This window comes from Amblyomma americanum, chromosome 5, assembly GCF_052857255.1.
Source record: "Amblyomma americanum isolate KBUSLIRL-KWMA chromosome 5, ASM5285725v1, whole genome shotgun sequence".
Classification (NCBI taxonomy): domain Eukaryota; kingdom Metazoa; phylum Arthropoda; class Arachnida; order Ixodida; family Ixodidae; genus Amblyomma; species Amblyomma americanum.
In genome coordinates, this window is record NC_135501.1 from 142,705,728 (window position 1) to 142,726,536 (window position 20,809).

Sequence of the window (20,809 nt, forward strand, 5' to 3'; positions counted from 1 at the left end):
CCTCACCTATTCAAGATGGCGCTGGCTCTGCACAATAAGCAGCCATGTTTTGAACGTATGGATTTCTATGCAAGCATGCTACCACTCTACGTGTACCTTGTAGAACCGTCGTAAAACCTATACTGCTAGATGCAATGATAGCTGAACCACCTGTGAGAATCGTTTCGCTTAAACAAGGTTCGTATATTTGTAGAATTCGGCCAGGACAGGTTGCAGAAATCATTGCTCAAATGCGCTGTTTACATGTTATATTCGCGCACTCTATATTTGCCTATCTGGTGCTTATGGGCGCATAGGATACTTTTTTTTGGTACATTACGACGTCAACCTGCGTGGATATGGTCGGTTTTAGACAACCATTATAATAGTGCCTAAAAGTGGATGCCAAGAAACTTGGAGAGCGGAAGTAAACTTGCGTTCAATTCCAAGATTTTTGTGAAAGTGTCATCACCGCGTTGTCCGTGACTGTGCGCATACTTCATGCTGCAATACGCTATGAAACAAATTTATCAACAAAATTGCAGATACATATCTGCTTTTATTATGACTATTTCTTCATTATCACAAATAGTTAAGGCCCACAAGTTCTCGTTAACAATGTTTTCTTTGTTTTGAAGAAACCCTAATTCACGGTCGCCACTGTGATATTTTATTCGCTTTTTCTTGCTTATCTCGCTAACTAGTCGGCCTCAATGTGACATTGGTTTTGGCACTCCTAGTTCACTGCCGAGTAAGAGGCCCCTATGGTATCACTGCACACTTTCGCAGAAAGCGATGATTATCTCCGTTGGTCATTTGTGCAAATAGATTCAATTGTCTCTCTTGCATCTCTTGCAATGGTCTCTTTCTCGCTTTGCTTAATTACTACTTTATTCCTGCTTTGCTTACGCGATCGCGTAGCTGCTGACATCAAGTTGTCCAGTTCGGTTTCAGCACACTTCCCGGCCTTCCCACCTCCGCGAGTACACTCAGATGCGTGTCCTGAGGCAGCATTGTATAGAAGGCGAGTTTTCCTAACAAGTTTGGGCTCCCTGGAAGAACTACCCGAGAAAATGAAAAACGCAAGCAATAACCAAAGCAGCTGAGCGTCGAGGCCTGAATGGAGGGCAAACTGGACCCTGAGGGCATTCAGAGAAGAATTCCAGCTCCCGCCTAGCTACATTCGCACGCTACTGAGCTCAGAGATATCAGTGGCATGTTCCCTGAGGCTTTTTGACCACCACCCCCTTCCTCGCACTTCCTGTCGGCAGTTTCTTCTATTTACCTGCTCCGTTTAGTGCCTCTCTTTCGGCCTGTGCTTTTGAGGACTAGGTGTGGTATTTGTTTATTGGCATGGCATAATTTTTTTGTTACTGGCGCGTGGGCTCCCTTCATTTCATCAAGCAAACTAAAAGAATATTGCGACTCAATGAGGGAAGGTATAATAGAACAATAACCTATAACTGTATTCGCCGTCCAGAAATAACCTCACTGTTCATGATCGATCAACGTGTGACTACATTTTTTGTTTCGGCCGCGAATGTGCGATAAATGCGTCTGCCAGCGGCAGCTTTTGCGAAGAGTGCGTGTGTTCATCGTGCTACACATTATCGCATAGTTGTTTGTTTAGTGAGAAACAGTGCTTTTGCTAACCTGATGATGATAGTGGATTTTTATGGCGCAACAGCATCTGCGGACAAAGAGCGCCATGGCGCAATACATTTTCGTTTGCTCATGGCGAGGTCAAAGACCCATTTTGCTAAGGTGAATTATATTTGGCATGTAAACATCTAATAAGAGCCTACTAAACTAACTATGCTCTTTTGTTATTTTGTGTTGTGCAACGCAGGCATGATAGGCATGTGTACAACGAGGAAAATGGGGAGGCCGACCAGCAATGAAAATTGCCTGAAAATTGGCTTTTGAGGAAAGGAAAGGGCGCAGTACTTTCCTCACATCTCGGCGGGCAACCGAACCGCGTCGTAAGGGAAGGGACGAAGATGGTGGTGGTAGTGGTTTTATTAAAAATAATAGTAAAAAGGAAGGAAAAGATTTTTGCTAGCCCCGGCATCTGCCATCGATACTGAAGCACCTGAGCTGGGGCAGCGGAAATAAAGGGCAGCAGGCAGAATGGAGAAATGAAATGAAAGAGGTGAGGGGACAGGAATAGAGGACAGGGGGAGAAGTAATATGTACAAACTATTTACACAATAAGTAATGTGACCAGGTTGTGCGCGTGATTAGTTCAGTTTAGAGGAATTAAATCACACACGCGCACAGCACTGTGTAGGTTACAACTGGAGTGGGGCGTCCAGTTATTAATCGTTCAAGGTAGAACTCGCGGAGCGTTCGGTCACTGCGTGTAACTACCTGACGGAGAACAGACGGGACGTCAAGCCCGTGTGTTCGAGGAATGCACAGAGGCTCACCAAAGTTCGCTCACGAGTGCGCGCACTGCCCTGCGGCCACAATAGCATCTTGATGGAGTCTGGTAGTATGCCCTGCGCCCTATAGGCCGCGAGCATATCGCGACGAGCATCGGCGAACGCGGAGCAGCGAAGGAGCAGATGTTCTAGTGTTTCCACTGCACCGCATCCGTCACACACATCACTCATCGCGATTCCGTGCCGCACCCGTCGTTCCCCGGGCCACACGCAGCCAATGCGCGCGCGGAGGATCATTGCACGTTGCGACCGTGTAAGTGCGCGACAGCCGGTGACACTGTCGATGCGCTCACCTCCCGCGATGCGTGGGTCGGGGTGCTGCTTTCGGAGATGGTCGTGAATGGCCGCACGCACGTCCTCCAGCGCAAGGGGCAGATCGCTGGCAGGTAGTTGGTGTGCAGCGGTCGCGAGGTCGTCAGCTTCTTCGTTGCCGGCGATGCCGCAGTGACCGGGCTAGTTCCTTTCGCGACCATTTCTGTGTACGCGTGGACAGTTCTTGAATTTGCTCCTTCCAAAAGTCATCGTTATCTCGATTTGGTTCATAAGGGTTTAACGTCCTAAAGCGTCTCAGGCTATGAGAGGCGCCGTAGTGAAGGGCTCCGGAAATATCGAGAACCTGGTGTTATTTGCCGCGCACTGAAATCGCACAGCACACGGACCTCTATAATTTCGCCTTCATCGGAATTCGACAACCGCAGCCGGGATCAAACTTTTCTACAGGAACTCATTGGTATTTGGAAGGGGCGTGTGACCATTTTTCACTTGTATCAAACGAAGGCTCTGATGTCCAGTTCCCATGCAAAAGGCCCGCACGTTTGTCCAGATTAACAACGCTATTGGTTACATCATAATACCTGCGATCAACCGAAATCGTATATTCTAAGCGGCTGTTGCCACTACAAAAAACTGCCACATTATCGGCGTAAGCCAATACTTTAATTTCACATGCTTCTAGTTCAAACCACGAATAGATATGTTAATTATTACATTCCGGCAAAGTGGCTCAAGGTACAGAGCGAAAACTAGCAGTGGCAATGGGCAGCCTTGCCGCACGGATGCTCTCACGGCAGTTCTGTCTGTGAGCTCTCGGTTAACAACCACATTCGTGGTACAGCTCCTATAAGGCATTTTACCCCCTTTATAAATTACTTTCACAATGCAGTCGTGTTCGATGATTTAATAAAAAATGCCATACAAACCAACGAGCCTCCGTAGCGCGCCATAAGTCATGGCACGCTACGGTGGCTCGTTGGTTTGTACTAGCTGAATAAAAAGTGCACCTAGTGAGAATGTAAAGTGGACCCAGTGTACCTAGTGAAGTTGTGCTCTTTGACTTTGCTTATCGTTAATTTGGGTTTAACGTCGCAAAGCGACTCAAGCTATAAGGGACATCGTAGTGAACTGATATAACGAGGAAATATACCGGATATAGCGAGGTGACTGTAAATAACAATTGTAGTTAAAAATCAAGAAAATAACTGGCGCTATAAGTAAATTAGAAAGAATAAAACAAATCGGTGATACTCTTATGGCGAACACTAGAGGCAGTGTTGGCGGAGATTTTACAAGCGGAAGCTTTCCCTACACTCATCCGTAGCTTCTTCGCCGTGTGCACCGTGTGCGCGAGCCTTGATCTTGAACCTATGTAACCGCGGTGGCTCAGTTCTTAGGGCGCTCCGCTATTGAGCCGCTTCAATCCTGACCGCGACAGCAGTATTTCGATGGAGGCGAAACGCGAAGGCGCCCGTGTACTCTGCGATTGAAATGTGCGTTAAAGATCCCCAGGTGGTCGAAATTAATTCCGAGCCCTTCACTACAGATCCTCTTTCGTCTTTCGCTCTCACCTTCCTCTCTTCCCTTACGGCACGGTTCAGGTATTCACCGAGATATGTGAGACAATTATTGCACAATTTCCTTTCCTCAAAAAACCAATTTTCAATTTCCTAAACCGAGGAGAAACGACGTTACAGCTACGGCGTCAACCAGTTGCGGCCGCTGCCGCTGAAACTCGGCACTCGCGTCCGCCTAGTCACGTGACAACCAAGACATCACTCAACTGCAGTTACGGTGGAGCCGTGAGCTCGCTCTGTCCAGAAAAGAGGGAAAAGAGGAAAAAACGTGAGGTGCTCTGCCGTTTTGGGGCATTTGCAAGGCTCTGCTGGCCACTGCCGCCCGTTGCGCTCACTGTACCAGACCTTGTTGGTCTTCACAGCGGTAGCTGGACAGCAGATTTTCCTTAGCTCCGCACTCAGGTTTTGTATCTTGGTTTGGTTTGGTTTATAGGAGATTAACATCCCAATGCGACTCAGGCTATGTGAGACACCGTAGTGAAGGCCTCCGGAAATTTCCACGACCTGGGGTTCGTTAAAGTGCACTAACATCGCAGAGTACACGGGCCTCAAGAATTTCGCCTCCATTGAAATTCGACCACTGTTGTGCTCGCGCTCTCTTCCTGCTGTTGAGTTCGGCGAATTTGGACATGGGGAGAATTCCCTGAAAGTCACCGCGAAGGTGAATGAGCCCTCTGAAAAAAACGTGGCTGCAGGAATGTTGGAAGCAGCGACGATAATAGCGTCCCCACGTATTCGGTCATGCCATTGGGTCGACGTCCTGAGTGTTCTCTTCTGTCACGCTGGGGTTGAACAATTGCCCGAGAGCTGCGCCTTCGACAGAGGTTCCACGTTCCGGTCCTCAGACGACGAAGTACAAGATCTTTAAACCCCTGCTGGGAGACATCCCGCATTCCTGTGTCATGCAGGCGCCTTCCTGTTCCACATGGGTGCAGTCCGGACCCACGTGCGCGCCAACCTGGAGGCCGCGTGGACGACAACGTGACCGGGTCCTGTTCCCATTCTATCGACCGAGCTGCGAGATAACATCAGGACCGCCCTGCCGTGGGTGGTACCATTAGTTCCATCGTTTGATTGGACATCGTTCTTCGAAATGTATTCCCCAGCTAGGGATCTGGGGAATACCAAGAGCATTTAACGAGCTGCTGGTTTGATACCAGAAGGAAGCACCCATCTTGAGAGATACCCCTTGCTGGGAGAGATTCCCGACCGCTAAAAAGCTCCCTTTACTTAGAGGCACTTTTAGTTGCCCTTACTTGTACATTATGTAAATAGTCTTCGTATAAAGTTTTCCAAATTTTCTTCCTCCGCTCGTCCTCGTCTCTTCTCCGGCCCAGTCACGCTACCAGAATCCCAACAACTGGATGGCAGCTGGGGGACGTCCGCGTGAAGTTACCGGCTCCAACGGACCTCGGCAGAGACGGGACTGACGGGCGTCAGCTATACCTTGGCAGGATGAGTGCCCAATGTTTTCCGTTCATTTCGCCAGACCGTACTAGCACAGGCAGATGCAAGGTGCAGATTCCTGTTGTCTGGGAAATTGATTTAGGGAAACTGTTCTGTTCACTTCAAGCTAAGGCTTCTGTTTCAGTGTACTTGCTAACGCATAATGGAATTCATGATGGAGAAGTTAAAAGTGCAGGAGCTGCTCGAGATATGCCAGGAACTGGGGATTTTGCTACGTTTTGCGAAAAGAAAAAAGAAATTCTCGAGGTTATGCGGCAAGAGGCGGTGACTGTTGAGGAGCTTGACGACGCTTGGGAAACGATAGTTGGACACAAAGAGGAGCAGAATAAGACAGAAGTTGTGCGAGCATAAAGAAAAAGATATTCGGTTCGCTCAAGAAAGAGGGTGTCGTTCAAGCAGAAAGAAAATGAAGAGCTTCGGTTGGCTAAAAAGAGACGGGAGGTCCGTGAGGCAGAGGAAAAAGCGAGAGAACATGCTCGAAAAATGAAGGAGCTTGAAATCACGTCGAACGGAGGGAATATGGCGCGTCTTAGCCCTGTAGCTTCGGTAGAGGAGCAAGGGAGGCATAGATTGCAGGATCTCGTCTCACCATACCGCATGGGAGGCGATATTGCACTCTTTATGGTAAATTTCGAACGTGCATGCGGGAAGGTGCACATCGACAACAGCGCATACTCAGAGAAGTTACTTCTTATCCTCCCGTGCGAGGCGGCCGAAGTGGTGGCTCGCCTCTCACGGGAGAGTTTGATGACTACGAGAAGGTAAAGAGCGCACTGCTTAGAAAGTACCGCCTTTCTGCTGAAGCCTTTAGGCAGCGATTCAAGCAAGCAAAGAAAGGCGGAGAGTCGCATACTGACTTCACGTACCGGCTTATAGTCAACTTAAACATGTGGCTTAAGACCGCTGAAGTGCACGAAAGTCAAGACAAGGTACTGGAGTGCATCGCACTAGAGCAGTACTATAGCGCGATTCCAGAAGATCTGAGGATATGGCTGCAAGGCTGGCCGACAGATATAGACCTAGCCAAAGCGGCACAGCTCGCAGACGAGTATTACGTTCGCCGAAACCTCCAAAGCAAGGCAGGGTACGATAACAGGTTAGGAAAGAGAGAAACCTATTTAAAGAGAATCCCCGACCTAACGGTGCCACCAGCACGCCGGGATAACCGAACAGAGGATGCGGGATGAAAAGGAGGAGGTAGCGAAAAAGATTGAGTCACGCAAATCAACCGATTCGCCGAAACAGCAGGTACCAGCAGCTCGCGCGTTTGAAGTGGGAAATCACATTGCTATAATGGCAACAAAGAGGGTCACATCTCATTGAACTGCAAACAGGAAAAGATGGCGTTCGGGTGTATGCGAGAGTCGGAGGAAAACCTCAAAATGCTGGAGCCATACTTGCGGAATGTGGTGATAAATGGCAAGAAACTCAGAGCACTGCGGCATTCAGCGGCTACCATGGATGTTGCTCATCCGTCCTGTGTTTCCTCCACGGACAACAGCGGCGAATGCGCATGGATTAAGCAGGTCGCCAAAGAACAGAGTGCATGCTTGCAAATAGCGAAGGTGACTCTATAAGGGACTTTTGGCAGGCTAGACACAGAAGCGGCAGTTAGCGCAAACTTGCCGACACACTTGCTCCACCTGTTTTCGAACAAATCCAAGCAGCTGCTGAAAGAGAAAGGTCTCTCTTTCATCTCAGGCTTGGCATGCATGGCGCTAGCACGTTCTCGAGCGCGAGAGCTCACAAAGAAACTCGACTGCGCTCCGATAAATGAGTAGGTACCGAACCATTCTCCCGACCAGCCGGGGATTCTTGCAGGAAAACTGATCTGTGCAAACCGCATGAGCATTACCATGAAGGTGTTCCCGAACCAGCGGTAGCTCATGAAATCCAAGGAACTGCCGATTCCGTAGAGAATGGGGCAACAGGAACCAACGCGAAGGATTCGATAATAACACCTGCTTCGACTTGTTGGGAAGAGTTGACTAAGGTTGATAGGAAAGCACTCATTGCAAAGCAGAATAGCGACCCATCGTTAAGAGCTGTAAGAAATATTGTGCGAGAGGGAGTCGCCAGAAAGAACATCACCTTTCATGAAAAATCAGGCCTTCAGTACCGGATTTACTGCGACTCAAGGGGACGCGCATATGAGCAACTCCTGGCGCCGGAGAAGTACCCGCTGCAGCTTCTAGAGCTCGCACACGGAAATGCATGGGCGGGCCACCTGGGCATAAAGAAAACAAAAGCTAGATTACCCTCGAATATTACTGGCCTGGCTGCTTGAAGGATGTGGAACAGCATGTGACATCTTGCGACACTTGCCAGAGGTTCGGCAAGTCGACGGATAAATTGAAAGCGCCCATATTACTAGTTCCCATCATAACAGCCCTTTTAGTCTCTTTTAATAGATACTGTCGGCCCGCTGCCAGCGTACAACTCTGGTTGTCGCTAAATTCCGACCTCACTGTGCGTGGCAACCAAATTTCCCGAGGCCGTTCCCTTGAAGGAGCTAAGTTCCGCATGAGTTGTAGACGCCCTTTTGACAATTTTTTCTCGCGTGGGGTTCCCTGCAGAGATACAAAGCGATAACGGGAGCATGTTCACAAGCTGCTTGACAACAACGTTCTTCGAACGGTGTGGAATTAAAATAATCCGTAGTTCTATTCACCACCCTCATTAAAATCCAGTCGAGCGCACGCACTCGGTGCTAAAGCGGATACTTAGGTCTCTGTGTTTTGAGCATAATGGAGATTGGGAAGGGTGCATTCCAGCAGCACTCTTTGCAAAGAGATCCGTCCCCCACGAAAGCACAGGATTAAGCCCCGCTGAACTAGTCTGCGGGCGTGACTTTAGGACCCCGTTGCGTATGCAGAGAAAGTCATGGGAGCGTTACGGAGAGGATCCCTGTGTAGTGGAATACGTCCTGAAACTACTGTAAAGACTTGCGAAAACCAGAGATTTCGTGAAAGCAAATGTCAGAGCAGCGCAGTCACTGTCAAAAGTGTACGACGACAAATCGGCACGGAAACGCACCTTTCAACCTGGCGACCAGGCGAAGTTGCTGCGTCCGTCAAAAAGGAACAAGCTTGAGGTGCAATGGGAAGGGCCAGCTAAGGTGGCGTCCAAGCTTTCGGACACCAACTATGAGGTAAGATTTAAGAACAATCACAATCGGATAATCCGCAGTAATTTGATGAAGCCTTATGTACAGCGTCAGGCCATGGTTAACATGGCGCTGAACATGCCAGAGGAAGATATCTCAGACGTAACTTTCCCACATGAAGACGAGCAAGCAGCGAATGAGGTGCTAAATTCAATCGACAGAGAGCCACGTTTGACGTCAAGTCAACGAGGAGACATGAAGAACATCGTCCGCGACATGGAGGAGGTGTTTTCAAACAAGCCAGGAAAAACAACCCTCATCGAACACGACATTCAGCTGTCCAGCGAACAACCGATCAGGAGCAAACCGTACCGTGTCTCTCCAAGTCAAAAGGAAATCACTGAGACGGAGATCCGCCGTATGTGCGAACTTGGCGTCATAGTGCCCTGAGAAAGTCACTATACGTCACCAATCATTATTGTAGAGGTTCCAGGCAAGGATCCGAGACCTTGCGTGGACTACCGGAGACTGAGTTCAATCACAGTGGATCAGACCAACCCCATTCTGAACATCGAGGAGAGGGTTGAAACAGTCGCTAAATCAGAATATATATCCACACTGGATTTAGTTCGTGGTTACTGGCAGGTGCCACGCACTGAGCGCGCCAGAAGGTAAAAGCATTCGTGTCCCCCGCGGGCACGTTTCGCCCTTTAATGTTGAGCTCCGGCTTGAAAATGCTGCGTACTATTTTTCAAAGTTAATGGACCAAGTGCTGCGGGGACTTACAGATTTCGCTCTCCCCTACCTTGACGACGTGGCCGTTTTCTCACATTGAACACTAGCGTATTGTGTTGAGCCGACTGCTTGAGGCTGGTTTAACAGTAAGGGCGGGAAAAAGCCACCTGGGGTGCGCCGAAGTGAAATATCTTAAGCACGGGGTTGGACGAGGCCAACGCAGACCCACAGAACATAAAGTGGCAGCCGTGTTTGAGTACCGGCGCCCAACCACAAAATCGAAACTCAGGGCTTTTCTTGGCCTAGCAGGCTAATATCGACATTTTGTAAAGGACTACTCTGATTTAGCCAGCCCCCTGACCGACGCACGGAGAAAAAGTGTGCCTACAAATCTTTCTTGAGACCAAAAGAAAGAGAAGGCATTTAAGAGTCTGAAAACGGCCCTAAGCGAGCGCCCAATGCCGGCAGCGCCAAAGTTCTCGAAACCTTTTATTATAAAATGTGATGTCCTGCAGCGACCGCTGGTTAGGCAGTATTCTTTGCCAGGAAAGCAATGGCAGGCACACGCGGCCTGTTCTTTACTTGAGCCGCAAGCTCAGCATGCGGGAACAGGCGTATAGCACATCTGAAAAAGATGCGCATGCCTCGCTCGGGCTATTGACAAACTGGCATGCTACGTCTCCGGGTCCCGTTTCACAGTAGAAACGGACCATTGCCCTTTGACTTGGCTGCACAATATGTCGCCCAAAAATCGTCGTCTACTGAGGTGGAGCCTGGCACTCCAGCGCCACAGTTTCGAGGTTCGCTACCAGAAAGGCAAGCTCCACACAAATGCCGACTGGCTAAGCCGAGCCTTTTAGCTGGTAATGATTTTACCAAAAGGGGATGTCCCCCAAATTTTTAGTTTTGGAGATTTATTTCATAGTCTCTTGTTAATGAACAGCGTATATCTCCCAATTTATTTGCAGTAATGTTCAAAATCAGGTAACACACCTAGGAGTAGGTTTTCCTTATTTTGGTCAAGGATAAGTAGAAGGAGTGGTGTAACGTACCTTTACTTTGAGGTATTAGGGCGGGCAAAATTGAACGCTACGTCGGCCAAAACCAGTCACCTATTCCCGTACCGCGTGCCCCCTAAGCACCAACCTGATTTCATTTAGCAATTTTTTTTTCCTTCCGAGTGCACTTCGAGCGGGAGCGCACGCCTTGGACAGGTGCCATGTCTAAACTCTTTGTCGGGAGACACCATGCCTTCATTCAGGCAAAACATTTGATCTCTTCTAGTTTTAGTTGAAGTTTTTTAGCTAAGTGCAGTTTTCGCCCCGAGTTTTGCTCTGGCGGGATGAGTGGGTTCTGAGGGCGCTTGCTTTTGTCAAGTGTGGTTTGGCGTCTGTGATCCCTTTTGGCTAGCATTGCAGAGAATTTCCCAAATCGGCCATATGACGAGGGGAAGCGATGCCGAGCTTCGGCACTGAAGCTTACCCGAAGACTCCCAGTGAGCATCTGGTTCCTGGCACGCCCATTCAGCCGAGCTACGTGCGAGTAGTTCCTCTTCCGAGCGCAATATCTGGCGGCGGTGGTGCTGTTGTGCTCGCGCTCCCTTCCTGCTGTTGAGTTCCGCGAATTTGGGTATGCGGAGGATTCCCTGAAAACCACCGCGAAGGTGAATGAGCCCTTTGGAAAAAACGTGGCTGCGGGAATGTCGGAAGCAGCGACGATAATAGCGTCCCCACGTGTTCTAACATGCCATCGCGTCGACGAACGGAGTGTTACCCTCTTCAGTCATGCTTGGGTTGAACAATTGCCCGAGAGCTGTGCCTTCAACAGAGGATCCACGTTCCGGTCATCAGACGACAAAGTACAAGATCTTTCAACCCCTGCTGGGAGACAGCCCGCATTCCTGTGTCACGCAGGCGCCTTCCGGGTCCACATGGGCGCAGTCCGGACCCACGTGCGCGCCCACCTGGAGGCCGCGTGGACGACAACGTGACCGGGTCCTGTTCCCATTCCATCGACCGAGCTGCGAGTGAACATAAGGACCGCACTGCCGTGGGTGGTACCATCAGTGCCATCGTTTGATTTAACATCATTCTTCGAATTGTATTCCCCAGCTAGGGATCTGGGGAATACTAAGAGTATTTAACGAGCTGCTGGTTTGGTACCAGAAGGAAGCACCCTTCTTAAAAGATACCCCTTGCTGGGAGAGACACCATACCGCTAAGAGGCTCCCTTTACTGAAAGGCACTCTCAGTTGCCCTTACATTTATGTTATGTAAATAGTCTTTGTGTAAAGTTTTCCAGGTTTTCTTCTTCCGATCTTCCTCCTCTCTTCTCCGACCCAGTCACGCTGCCTGAATCCCAACACCACCGCGGCCGGAATCGAGCCCGCGTATCTGGGGCCAGCAGCCGAGCTTCATGACCACTCAGCCACCGCGGCGGCTGGTTTTGTATTTTTTGGACCACGTCTAAGTTTTGACAGGCCCACGTGATGTCATATAGATTGGGGTTTTCCTCGCACCAGAGACATTTGTGCGCTATACCGTAGGGGGCATTTTGTTAAGTATGTGTCGGTTTTTGTAACAAACTGTCTATAATTGTCTCCAGGCGAGAGCTTCCTCTCTGATGAGAGATTTGTGCGGCGGGGGTTATCGGATTCTTCTCCCTTTATAGTTTTGGATTATGGCCCAGTATTCCTTGGGTGCTGGCAGAGTTCCACGTTCTCAGCGGATGCTTGGAAAGTAGTGTATCATCGAGCTATCCTGAGGGCCTCTTGGTTCCCTACCACCACCATGTGTCCTGGTACACCACGATTTTGCGTTTGCTCTATTCCTTTTCTTCTTCGTGATTTGTTATTGTGTCCCTCGCTGCGAGGAATATACGGAGTGCGTGACGACCTACACTGCCATTGTGTAATGTCGGAAGGCTGTTTGAGAGTCCGTGAGTACTCTTAGTAACCGCCGGGTTTTATAGCGCTCCGCCACCGCTAGAGGAACGGCTACTTCCTTGGCCTCTGCTACCGTGCACTCTCGCATAGACGCGCTGGTCATTTCACGCAGATGAATCGACTACCGTGGCCGCTGCAATTTTGGTGTCTCCTCCTCTCGAGTACCAATCTGCATACACGGTCATGTCGTGAGGAGCGTATAATTCCTGAATAAATTCTGCCATCGCTTCTCTTCTCCTTTGCTGGAGGTTGGGGTCCATGTCCCATTGCCATTGTCCAATTGTTCATTGCTACCTTGAGGGATTTGCAAAGATCGTCGGGGATGGTTTCCGTCTTCATTTATAGTATCTGCTCGTGGCATTCTGGTCTCTGTAAGAGCGCTCTTTCAGTCGTATGCAGCAGTACGAGTTTTTTCGACTCAAGCTGCGCCTCCCGTAGTTCTTCGAAGCTGTTTTGCGATCCCAGGGTCTTGGTAATTTCTTTAGACACGTTGCGTGAAAGTCGGAGCGCTGTAATACGCTTTGCATAGCAGGACCTCCGCTTGTTCTATTTAGCTCTTGTTGAGCACAGGTAGGGTAGGCTATACGGGATTGTGCAAACTTCCACGTGTCTGACTAGTTTTATTGTGTCCTATTCGGGCATGCCATATCACCTGTTTGTGATGCAGGTGTTCATGCGTGTGACTTGTAGCCTTGGTGGTTTGAGCAAGGTGAAAGTGTGAGTACAGCTTGGTTGGATTTAACCTACATGGCCGAGAATCGTATTGTCTCTTCCAGTATAGGCGGTCCTTTATGGCACACATTGAGTTTCAGGTCCTCACTGGTAAGGATGGTCCGGTTTTGCTGCCTCTCCAGACTCGCAGCAGTTCCGACCTCTCTGTCGAGCATGCGAGTGCTCTTTCTCCGAGTTATATCAACATGGGTGGCCTCTTCCTGTAGCCTGTCTTCCTTTTCCCCGAGAGAGCCGGTGTTTGCCCAGACTCTACTGTTGTCGGCATATACTGCGTGCCTGATGCCTTCGATCTTCTCTAGTCTTCGAGCTAGGCTCATCATGGCTTTGTTGAAAAGTATGGATGAGATGGCTGATCCTATGGGTGTTCTCTTGCTTGGCCTGTGAATTTTGTCCGATTGAAGGGCTCCCGTGCCGATGGTGGCAATTCTATCGAAGAATAAGACTGACGTTGCCGTGGAAACCGCCTCCACAGTACAGATCACCTAGGCCCGTAAGGAACGCTTCGTGGCTAACGTTATCGAATCCCCCTTGATGTCCAGGGGTGTTATGATATTTTAAAGAGTTCGAGGTACGTTTCGGAGTAGATCTTGTATTTGGAGGAGCACGTCCTATGTCGTATGTTTTGCTCTGAAGTCGAACATGGTTGGGGTACACGGTCGTTCTATTCCATAATTTTTTTGCAGTCTCAGCGTCCCCACCCGCTCGTAAAGCTTGCCAAGGCGCCACGTGAGCGGAATGGGCCTGTGAGTTTAAATTTGGACCTTTTACCAGGTTTTGGTATCATTATTCGACGCGTTTTCCATCTTCGGGAAGCGTTTCCACCTCCCAGTGTTTAAGAAAGATTACGGGCTCTTCTGTGATGTCGTCGTTCAGGTTGCGGATGAGGGCGCTGTCGAGTGTGTCCGCTCCTGCTGCAGTGTTTCTCGTCCGGTTCCTTATGGCCGCATAAGCTTTTTCCACAGTTAAGAGGCTGTCGTGTCCCTGGTTCTCTGTTCCCCGATACGTTCCTTGCTTTCACGGGGAGGTTGTGATCGCCGAAACATTTTGCTCCTTCCTTCTCTAGCAGGGCGGTGTAAAATCCCTCGAAGGAGTGGATGAACTTCTGGATAGCTTTTTTGTTTTTCGATTTGAGTTTGGTCGGATCGATTAGTGCTCTTAGGTGTTTCCAGGTTCTGGCCGTGCCTAGAGTTTCCCTAAGCAAGCCGCTAAGTTTTTCCCATTTTTGCTTCGCCAGTTGCGTCGCGTATTCTTTAGCTTTTGCCGAGATTTCTGCTGTCTCTAGCTTTGGTTTCCTGTCGTGCCTTTGCTTCAGCCTTCTTTTGGTGGGACTGCGTCTGGCTTTCCATATTATGAGGATCTGCAGAGGTACCCGTCTACATGAGGCTGTGTTGTAATTGTTATATTTTTGTACTTTTCCCGTGCTTCTCACGCATGCCGCTTCATTCCTCCAGTGATTCGATATCGCCTTCAGATCAGTTGCCCTCTCCGCGAAACGCGTCTGTGATTTTTGCATGTCGAGTCTGGCGTCTTATCTTGTCCGATGCTATTCGCGTCCGGAGGGTAAGGTTATCACTGCCTATATTTTCCGTCGTGTTCTCCCAATGCGAATCTCTGGTCTTCTATACGAAGGTGAGGTCCGGGCAAGTGTCCATGATCACACTATTCTCGATTACCGTGTGGTTCGCGGGATCTGTGATTAGACTGCGGCGAAAGTATTCCGCTACCTCCGCGAATGTTCTTCCCTTGATGTCTTGTTTCTGGTATTCCGAACTCCTGCCCATGGCATTGAAATCTACTGCGAAGATGAGTGTAATTATTTTGGCCACCTTGTGCACTCAGAGAAAGAGTTCGACAAATTTGGCTTTTCTTTATCTCGGCGGTCCGTGTACATTCTTAACGAATATGCTCCCTCCCTGTCGCTTTTCGGAATGATTTCTACAAGCACGTGCTCTATATCGGTGTCGGCGATGGCTTTGGTGACAAGGCCGGCCGCTTTAGCTTCGCGCACCATTTTCTTGGAGCGCGATTACATAGGCGAGGGGGGTGAGTTGTGTGTTCATATATTGTTTTATGAGGCCCTGCTTGTGCGGTAGCCCCTGCAGTTCCATTGCCAAATACCTAAATATTCTTGTTCTTGCTGACGCGTGGTCGTCATGTTTACGTGTTGCTGGTGCTGTCTTGTTCACTAGAGAAATCCGCTAGAGCTGGACGCCTGTATTCTCTTTCCCTAGTGATTTCGATGTCTTTGCTTTCTGACTGCGCTTTTGATATCTGAGATCTGCCCTGGGAAATGTGTTTCCATTTGCGATTGGATCTGCTGCAACATATCCTCCATCATTTGCTGCATCATCTGTTGCATTCATGTTTCAAGGCTTCCCTCGTTGGATGCCCGTTGTTGTCCTTTTGGAAGGGCTCTTGTGTCGAGTTCCCGCTGTTCTTTTAGTGTTCTTGTGAGTTCCTCCACTTTGTGTTTGAGCTCATTTTGTTTAGTTCAAGCGAGCTCTTTCTAGAGTCTGAACGCATCGCTATTCGCGTCTTTCGTTTCTGCGGCACGATTACCTGTGTTTGTATTTGTGTGGTTTGTGTTACTACCCTTTCCTACAGAGTGCGAAGCGCTGGTAGAAGCCCAGCTTAGCTTGCTGCCACTTTCTTCTTCTTCTTCATCACCTCAACAAAAATGACACATACCCACGTGAGGGAATTGGCCTGGGTGGATTATTTTTCTTCTGCTCTTGTTTGTTCCCCTCCTGTGGGTCGGCTGGGGGCAGAGGCGGGCAGGAGACCTCGATCAGCTCTTGTGCGGTCGCCCGTGTTGGTCGCTGCGTCCTCCTCCGGTGGGTTTTAACGCGAGAGCGTTAAGGAGCTCGTGTCGCAGAAAATCATGTGTCGTCGGCGGCTTTGGCCGCGAGCGAAAAATGGTGCATCCCGGTAAACACTTGAACCACGGCGTAAGGGAAGGGATTTTCCTTCTCTTACAACGTGGTAGGGTATCCTGTGGAGATCTGTGAGACAGGCGTCATTTCCATTCCTTAAAACCAATTTCCACTTCAATTTCCTTCCCTTACGGCCCGGTTAGGGTGTCCACCGAGATATGCGAGACAGGCGTCCTTTCCATTCTTTAAAAAATTTATTTTCATTTTCTTTTCCTTAAGGCGAGATTCGGGTGGCCACCAAGATGTGTTTCCTTTCCTTAATTTGTCTGGGTAAGGGGGCGCACCGAAGGACGATGGCGTTCTGTGGATTCCTTTGAAATGCTGCAACATGCTGTCGCGTCCTGCTCTTAAAGGCGAAACTTAAGCTTCCTCGAAATTTTTTGCCTTACTTTCTACAGTCTGTCCCGCAACGCCTTTTGATTCGATGCGATGTGCCTCGCCACATATTCCACACTTAGGCGCACACACGTGGTCGCCGGACGGGTTTTGCACTCCCCACAGGCCGCACACAGTAATTTTTGCGCGGGGCACACTACGGAGCGGTGTCCTTGCTGGAAGCAGACGTGGCAGACTTGCCTCGTGGGGCAGTACTGGTAGCACGATTCTTCACCTGCGTAGTAGATGAATTTCAGCAAGATCGAGCAGTCGGGCGTGGTCACTGCCGTCTTGAATTTCCCGGCATCTTCGCCAGGAGTATGGTCATTTCTTGAGTTCTGACTCGTAGGTGTGCTTTGATCTCTTCGGGAGACGTATCTGGGTCTACACCGTGGTTTACGCCGTGGAAGACGTTTGCGGAGCTGCCACGTAATCGTTTACATCATAAGCCTTTCCGATGAATTTGAGGTGGCTAATGTGCCACACTAGCGGACCCGTTTGCTCGTGCAGTGTGCTAACGATAGTATCGTTGGGTCCAGTGCGAAGCCGTACCCGTACAAATAAGTCCTCGTCCTTGCATTGTTGGTCGCACGCTATGGCAATGGCGCGCGCTACTTGGTGAGTGATGAGTGATTTCACCGTGAGTCCTTTCGCAGGTCGAATAATGATTTTGAAGTGGACTCTGGGGAGTGCGGCATTCTTCGCTTAGGCCTACTCTGCTCCCTGGGTCCAGTTATGCTGCAGGCGGTCGCATCGAATGGTGATTTTCCATCGTGAGGTTGGGCGGCCGGGCCGGTTCCCGTGCCTTTCTATTATGCGATGCATACTAGCCGCACAACCGAGCTCCTCCTTGCTGCGCCGCGCGCGGCCGCGTAGCTACCACTTGACCTACATCGGCGCACCACGTGATATGACGTCACAACAGCTGTGAAAGCTGGGGCTCAACTCGTGCGCTCGCTTGCGGACGCGCAGCCTCCGCCGGCGGCCTAACTCTCGCTCCTACCGCTCGGAGATACTGACGTCACGCAATTGTATAAAAGGCGACGCACTCGTTGAGTCAGTTGAGCAGCGAGATGTCGGACAGGGAGAGGGCGGCTCGCCAGACCGCAAAGCGCAAGTTACGAAGAGCTACGGAAACGGGAGAAGGACGAGAAGTACGGCTTGCCAAGCGACGTATGCTTCGCATCCTAGGCTTAACCATAAGCTAAGCCAGGCCATTTTGTCCTCGCGTTTGAAGTTTTCTCTGTGCTTGGATTGTGCGAGCTCCCAGCTGGCATCATTGTTGTTCCCGGCTCGCTCCGACGAGGAGTCGGATGGGATTCCTTCGTCAGCGTCTCCTAAGTCACCGTCATCCATCTCTTGGAATTCCTTAAGTAGCACGTTTGGTGGTTGAAGCGACGCATCCTTGGCTTGGTTGGGCCCCGTTGTATGGTCCGTCTTCGAAGCGGCGTCGATGCTAGGCGTCGGCATCGTCGATAGACCTAACAACCCATGCTCTCCCGATATCGAGCTGGGCGCACCGTCTGGATTAGCGGCCTGGCGAATCCTTTGAAAATTTCAAGTCCAATAGAAAGCCGATAAATGGCCCTACCGCCTGAAAGTTGTTACCAAGGAAATCCAGCACTCGCGATCTTTTCGTTCCGAATAAAATTCGGTGGCGACGAAGAGTTGGTCCGTCGAAACAACGAGTACAAAAGCACGCCTTCGTTTAACATTTCTTGAGGACATTGATCTCTTATCAAAATTGTGACAGCAGGAACGGACCATTGTCTACTATGGTCTACGGGTGAATGTGTGCGTAGGTGGTGTCTTCTGGAGCGGACCACGTAATACTGCGAGGGGATGTGTGCTTGGATGGTGACACGGCAATGGACTATGATCTACTGCTGCTGAATATGTGCGTAGGTGGTGACCTCTCGAGTGGACTTTTTTCTGCAGTGAGTTATACCCCGGTCACACTAGCAAAATTAATGTCATTCGTTTCGAATGACATTCGCAGCTAATTCGATTAACCTGCTGCTACGCGGGAACTTTTAATGTCATTAGGTTCGAATGACATTCGCTATCGAATGAGTTCGCGAAACTCCTTCGCGTTCAATGTCGAACCGAATGTGTACTCTGGACACCATACGCGCAGCAGAAACAAGCGACGCGAAAATATAGTGTGCTTACTGTGAAAGTTAGAAATTGTATTTATTTAGTTCTGCTAAAAAATGTAAATTATGTTGCGAACTTCTCCACATTTGTAGCTGTCGTGGATAGCTATTACTCTCGGTCCCAGCAGCACCGAACGGCAGCAGCCGACCGTGAAGCAGGGCCTTTTCCGCGATCGCCGATCATTTTGGGTTGCGTGTTTCTTGCTGGTTGGCGCTACACGTTCGTTTATCTCGGAAGTACTTAAAGATGTCACTGAGCACTTCACCTTTCGGAAGTCATTTCCACGCTCCACGCATCGCCGCGCGCCACCGTGTCAGCCATTTTGTTTGTTTACATTTTTCGGATTTGTGGTTGACTTTGTACTTGGCTTGGCTTTTGATGGCTGAAGTGCAGCAGAATGGCCAGAAATAATATTTTAAGCTTAAAATATTGCACAGAAATGTTCTCACCCGCTTTTAAAACACTACACAACAACTGTAACATATTTTGTGCGCGTTGATGTGTTCGAATTGTACTATTTTTTTTCACTGATCGTCACTGCAATAATTTTCAAATGACATTGTTTTTTATCGTGTAGCACCAAAAGACACCGAATGACATTCGAGGCATCGAATGACATTCGTTTGGAATGACATTAAATTTGCTAGTGTGACAGGGGTATTAATGTGTGCACAGATGCTGACTGCGAGAATGGAATTCTACTATTATAAGAGACTGTGCTCATAGCGGGGCAGATCCGACAGGTTTTAGGTTGTTATTAACATATAAGTGAGGCTACGTTGAGGCAATAGCCGGCATACTAAGCAAGGCTACTTCCACGTGTAGCATACATCTCAAAACAACTTAACGAGCTCAAAAGTGAGGAATGCCAAGCGCGCGGCCAAGACGCCGGAACGAAGAGAGGAACGGCTCGCGAAACGACGGCGTCAAGAAACGACATTGACAATCCGTAAGAGAAGCCGCGTCTTCCTCAGGTAAGCTATCGCGTACACACTAGATTTAACCGGAGCTGAACAATAAAGAAGTTTTTTTCGGTCCAATAATAAATTTAATCACTGTTCGTCGCTTGTACAAGTTCATAACTTTGCCCTGTTCTCTATTGTTCAATAAATGACCGCTGAAACATCGAAACTGCCAATAGAGCCGCTATTTCAGATTTAAAAAGTTTGTAGTGACCACAGAGGGCGTCATATCGTAGACTAGCTTCAATAAAATGTCGCGTCTTTCTATTGAACTCGTTTCGCAATAATTTGTGCCGAGATGGAACAAAACGTTGCATTGCGTATTTTGCGCAAAGATGTTAAATGAGAAAAAAAATGTTGATGTATAAAAGATAGAATATCTAGAAATTAGAGCTTAAAATTATGGAAATGCACAGTGGACAAAAAAAAAAGCTCGAGGACGTCTAGCGACAACAACTGGCTTTTGGGGAAAGGAAATGGCTTTGTATCTGTGTCATATATCGTTGGACACCTGAAGCGCACCGTAATGGAAGGGATAAAGGAGGCAATGAAAGAAGAAAGGAAGAAAGATATGCCGTAGTGGAGGGCTCCGGAATAATTTCGACCACCTGGGGATCTTTAACGTGCCCTGACATCGCACAGCACACGGGCGCCTTAGCGTTTTTCGTCTATAAAAACGCAGCCGCCGCGGTCGGATTCGAACCCGGGAACTCCGAATCGGATACTTTCTGCCTTTATTGTCCGAGTACCTATTTTGACCCTTCTCTTACGGCGCGGTTAAGGTGCCCGCCGATATGTGAAACAGATACTGTTATTTTTTTCACTCTCCCCTCCCCCTACCCAAAAAAATTTTCAAGGATGCCGCCTAAACGCTCTCCTGTGTTTCCAGCAAACAACCGTGTGCGCACTAATGAACGCCAGCGAAAGTGTCGTGAAGCGACCAATTGTATTATTTAATCAACATCACGACACATCAGCGACACAAGCAGCAGCACCACGCTAAAGGCTTTCGCCTCACCTCACTTTGGGTCAACAAAGTTACTCCCTGAAACTTTCCCAACCAGGGCCTTTGGCGTTCGTTACTGGTATGCTTCCATTCCGCCACGACGTCTCGAGGTTTGAACG